This window comes from Lithobates pipiens, unplaced genomic scaffold (genome assembly GCF_037356315.1).
Source record: "Lithobates pipiens isolate NorthernLeopardFrog02 unplaced genomic scaffold, aLitPip1_a1.2 Scaffold_27, whole genome shotgun sequence".
Taxonomy (NCBI): Eukaryota; Metazoa; Chordata; class Amphibia; order Anura; family Ranidae; genus Lithobates; species Lithobates pipiens.
The window spans coordinates 161,634,917-161,640,916 of NW_027507788.1; the positions used below are offsets into that span (position 1 = coordinate 161,634,917).

Sequence of the window (6,000 nt, forward strand, 5' to 3'; positions counted from 1 at the left end):
CAGGAGAGTTCCTGACCTAAGATTATTAACTCCCCTAGCGATAATCCCGAGTCTGGCTCGGGTTAGGAATTTACTGATAGGAGCGGTAACCCTGAGCCAGACTCGGGAGCCGTCCTCCGCTAAATTCACAGTGCCGAATGCCGCCGAGCTCCGTTCCCTGCAGCGTTACGGCGCACGGGAGCGGAGAACGGCGGCAAATTCAAAAAAGTAAAAAGACACAAAACACACACAGCACGGTAATCTTACAGATTACCATGCTGTATTAAAAATGACACACCCCACCCCCTTTGTCCCTAGTGGTCTGTGCAGTGCCCTGCATGCACTTTTATATTATAAATACTGTTTTTCTGCCTGGAATTTGGAGATTGTCCATAGCAACCAGAAAGTGTCCCTTTTTCAGTGTTTTAGGATTTGATTACATTATTGAATAATTTTTATTATTCTTTATTATATTATAAACTTTATCATACCCGGGATGTCCGCTAGACTCTGGTTTGAAGAGATTTAAGAGAGTTATTCCTAAGAATTTCTAGATTGTAAGCTCTAACGAGCAGGGCCCTCTGATCCCTCCTGTACTGAATTGTATTGTAAGTGTACTGTCTGCCCTCATATTGTAAAGCGCTGCGCAAACTGTTGGCGCTATATAAATCCTGAATAATAATAATAATAATTACAGGACTACAAAATAAAACGCCAAATTTCCATGCAAAATAATTGTACCACTTTCAGCACCTAAAACCGGACTGAATCATACCACCAGGGAGGTTAAAGAAGCATGCTAGGTACGGAGTGAGGATACCTGCGTCCAGTTTTATATTTTTTTATTTATAATTTTCAGTGGTTTGTAACTCCTGAATATTTACCATGTAACTCCTGAATATTTACCATATACACTGACTTTTATTTTTTATCTTCCTCCTGAGCGTCTAACATGGTCTTGTATGATCAGGGTTTCATGCTTGTTGCCTGCTGACAGCGTTCTTCAATTTGAAATGTAGCAGTTGATGGCTTTTGGTATTGCCTTTGTGCACATGAGCAGGAGTGCTGTCCTCCTCCCACTGGAACCTGGAACAAAAGCTTTTGGTTTTGCTTTAAAGTAGAACCATAGGCAAAACTTATTTTTCTTTTTCTTTTTCCTTTTCCATTTGTGTGCCATTGCAAAGATTTCCCTTCACTGTCCTGTAGCCCTTTTGGCTATGGAAGTAATAGGAAATGCCTGCAAATTTTGGGGATCACCAGAACTAGTCCCCATTTGGAGGATTTTCCCTCCATTACTTTTCTGGGAACAAACCCAGATAACGGTAAACAGGACAAATGGAGAGGGAAAATCTTCCTAACAGTGGCACAAAGAGCAATAAAAACTAACAAGTGTTCTAATCCCTCGCCACTCTATCCAAAACTACAATTTATTGGGAGATGAACATAAAAACATCAGTATTGCACTCACAAGACTTATGAAATGACAGGCAAGTGATTTCTCATATAAGTCCGCTGGAGGGGTTCTGGCCTTAGTGGTGGCTTCCGTGAGGCTGGATCCTCTGCGGGAGGAGATGCAGGGAGCCAGGAAAGTGCCAGGGAGCCGCCACAGTTGCACAGAACTGTCCGTTCAATTTCTATTGCCGTTTACTGGCAACAAATGTAGCACTGAGTAAATGATTTGGCCCAGGCTTACACTATAGCATACACAGGCATAGTCTGTGATTCGCACCTGCACTGCGGTGCCGATTGCATTGTAATTTCAGCCTGTACAGTTGTATGGCTGAATCCACATTGGATTTTCACAAAAAAGGTGTTCGATCCGATTCCTGTCCCAATCCACAGTTCACACTGCGATCTGTGAACCGATCTGGGGCTGTGATTAACATTGTACTGACACTCACAGCGGTTCGCAGAGGGCAGTGTGACCGGCCTGTAGGAGAGATGTGATGCAGGAACTGGCGCTGAAATCGCACTGGTTCCTGCATCGGTACAGTGTGAACCTAGGCTCAGTATGCTGGTTCTGTAAAAAAAAAAAGTTTTTTGCCTTTTTAGTTAGGATTTAAATGTACTTTAAACTATAACTGAATGATGTTTAATTTGATAAATCCTGTGTATTAATAATCTATAACACGCAAATAGTGCTATACAATTTTATACACAAATTCCTGTGAATATAAAGTCCAACCACAAACAAGTCTCCCAATTAAGAAAAAAAAAAAAAAGTCCTCTGTAAAAAAAAATTAATAAAAAGGGGGGGGGGGGGGGGGTATAAAAAAAAGGGAAATCCAGATGCAACTTTTCTTCCTCTTTCCAGTCCATCATGGTGAATGTCCCACTTTTTAAATACAATGTATCCTTCATTCTCCAAAAATAAACAGAACACCCCATGATGCGTTTAACTTACAACAGTTGTAGGCCCAAATAAGGCCCCTTTCAGTTGTTTTTTTTAGGCAGACCTCTTCAGAAGGTCCATTCATCCCTATGGATAGACATGTCCATATACACCTGTCTACCTCTTTTTAGATTATTAGCAGATTATTATTATTTATTATTATTAAGTATTTATATACAGTGGGGAAAATAATTATTTGATCCTCTGCAGATTTTGTAAATTTGCCCACTTACAAAGAAATAAAGGGGCAATAATTTTTATCATAGGTGTATTTTTAAATGGAGACATTTAAAAATCACTGAACTGCAACTCAATTCATAACATTTATGTTATGTGGTGTTTTTTTTTTTATTTATTTTTAATTTTTTTGGATATCCACCAAAAATCCAGAAAAAAACACACATAATACAAATGTTATGAATTGAGTTGCAGTTCAGTGAGTAAAATTAGTATTTGATCTCCAAGCAAAACATTACTTAGTACTTGGTGGATAAACCCTTGTTGGCAAGCGCAGAGGTAAGATGTTTCTTGTAGCTGGTGACCAGGTTTGCACACAAATCAGGAGGGATTTGTCCATTGGCCCCTCATTGCGGCAAGGTCGGTCTGTACCGTTAGCAAAGAAACTGCCCCAAAGCATCATGTTTCTACCTCCTTGCTTGGCTGTAGTGATGGTGTTCTTAGGCTCATAGTCGGCATCCTTTCTTCCTCCAAACACGGAGAGTTCACCTCCTACATGTACAGGCCCATTTGAAGTTTGCCAATGAACATCTGAATGATTCAGAGAAGGATGTGGAGAAGGTGGTCAGATGAGACTAAATTTGCGCTCTTTGGTTCGGCTGTGTTTTTTGGAAGAAGAAAAATGCTGACTATGACCCTAAGAACACCATCCCTACAGTCGAGCATGGAAGTGGAAACGTCATGCTTTGGGGCTGATTCTCTGCTAAAGGTACAGGCCGGCTTTGCCACATTGAGGGACCAGTGGACGGGGTCATGTATTGTAAAATCTTAGATGAGAACCTTTTTCCCTCAGCCAGAACACTGAATATGGGTCATGGATGGTCTTCCAGCATGACAATGACCCAAAACCAGGGCCGTCTTTAATATTGATTGGACCCTGGGCAAATTATTTTCTTGGGGCCCCCAACCGCTCTTTGACATATAACAAATAGCAAGAAGACTCCAAAATCAGTTTAATGCAGCAGTTACAGCATATTATTGCCACTCGCTGACTGGTTGCTAAAGGTTACACAGCACATAATTTCTGCTTGCTGATTCATTGCTAGAGGTTACCACACATTATTACACACCAGAAATCGTTACCTTTATCAATAGTAAGGTCACAAAAAGCTTGTCCTCCCATCTACAAACTTTTTATGTATATCTTCATATATCCCTTCCCATTGAACAATGTCATCAGACCAAGAAAATATAACACATAATCTAAAAACCAAGGTGGAATATAGTGGGCGTGCCTTCATCCCAATATATACAGAACACCAAATTCCCTCCAAAAGGAACCCAAGGGACTGTTATAGGCACAGCAGGCAAGGCATGATTATTTTAAAAAAATATATATTTTATTATTAAGCAATAATAAACTAGACCTACATATAAATGAATGCGGCTAGTAGAATTGTAAGTAAACGACACAGTCATAATGGTAGAGCGAAAAACCCTGATCATAACAAATACGCTACAGATGCATAGGGTTTTTTGTTGTTCAGGGATGCTCATGTACAGGTACAAAAGTATTCTATGATATAAAAAAAATAAGTCTCATATACTGTATACCCATGTATAAATGCAAATCGTCTAGATAACACAAAGAGTGCACAGGACCAAACCGAACCGACTAACAGGCTTATGGGTCTGGCTACCAAAGACTGCAAACCATAGGCTCAAGGTCACACCACTGCATATCAAATGGATAATAAAATTAGTTGTAGACTCTGCAAACAATCTGTTTATAAAGGGCTATCAAAATGCATAAAATGCAGGGCTTACATAATCTAGTTTCCTGAGAAATATGGTAGATGCCGGGTGCATTTGCTGGAGTTTTAACAGGTACTGCTGTCATTAATTAGATGATGGCTGAGCATGCATAGCAACAGCTTGTTTGCAGTTGGATCTAGATGCAAATATACACAGAAGTAAAAAAGGATTGCAAATCTGGTAAAACGAGGAGCAGACCAAGTGCTCAATCGTGACAGCATCAGCACTGACCGCTCCTCCTCTGTGGAGGCAATTAAAGCATTGGACTGGAGAGAGGAGGGGTTGTATGGTGTTTTTAGTTCAGTTTTTTTTCTTTTGAACTAACCCTTTTTAAAGGAAATTTCCTTCATAAAGATATAACAAGCTGCTATATAAATTCTCACTGGACTGTGCCCCTGATGGCCCTGCCTCTTGCCTCGTGTGGCTGAGCCGCCTATGATAAAAGTTGTTTTTGTTGCTCTATCTATCCACTTCTTTCCCTGGGGGTGATGTTGATGTGGACTACTATGGTAGAGGCTGGTTGCCATAGTTATACACTGTCTGTTAGCACCTCTATCCCCCCTCACTGTCTGAAAATATTTCCCAAGGAGCACCGTGCTGGGACATGACTAGCAGGCTCCCTGCATAGAATTCTGCATGTCTTGTCATATCCCAGGGCAGCAAAACCCCTCTGCTAGAGAATAGAAATACATGGCTGAAAAGCACAGGAGGAGTTGGAGAGCAAAGTCAGTAGATGCAGGGCTTGTACAAGCTGAGCTATTAATATAGCTTGTAGCCAGGCACTCCTTTTTAAAATGCATATTGCACTCTTTGTACAGCTCGATTCTCCTGTCTGCACTGTGGAAGCACTCGCAAAGTGACACTACTTGCTGCCTGTCCACAGTAGATTTACTGTGGACTAGCGGCACAGGCAGGCCAGACAATGTACTTGTACGTCACCGCTCGTCTCCTGGGCTGTGATTGCACATAGCACAAGTTTGGCAGCATATTTCAGCCAATGATTTTGATTACAAACAGACCTAACTTTATGTGCGTAGGAACAGCGATCTGGCGGTTTCTTTTCCCTGAAAAGCATGGAGAAAAAATCAGCCAGATCAGAAAGTAAAAGTGGCATACACCTGTTGGGTACACAATTAACCCCTTGATTGCCTCTACATGTTAACCTCTTCCCAGACAGTGTCATTGGTACAGTTTCCCACTATAAGTTGCTGATTACCACCATTACAGTATAGCTTTTATAGCTGTGTAAATTCCAGTAGATGCAGTATCTCACAATAGTGAGTACACACCTCACATTTTTGGTAAATATTTTATTATATCTTCTCATGTGACAACACTGAAGAAATTACACTTACAGTGTAATTCGTAGTGAGTGTACAGCTTGTATAACAGTGTAAATTTGCTGTCCCCTCAAAATAACTCAACACACAGCCATTAATGTCTAAACAGCTGGTCACTGGAAGTTCAACATGGCATCTCATGGCAAAAAGCTATCTGAGGATCTGAAAAAAGAATTGTTGCTTTACATAGATGGCCTAGGCTATAAGAAGATTGCCAAGACCCTGAAACTGAGCTGCAGCATGGTGGCCAAGACCATACAGCGATTTAACAGGACAGGTTCCACTCAGAACAGGCCT

The 6,000-nt window shown here is 40.9% G+C and overlaps 1 protein-coding gene across 12 annotated transcripts in view; it reads left to right on the plus strand.

Moving 5' to 3' along the window:
• The window catches only part of FAM118B (family with sequence similarity 118 member B), a 139,782-nt gene that overhangs the window by 72,727 nt on the left and 61,055 nt on the right, over positions 1-6,000 (plus strand). The window lies entirely within an intron of this gene.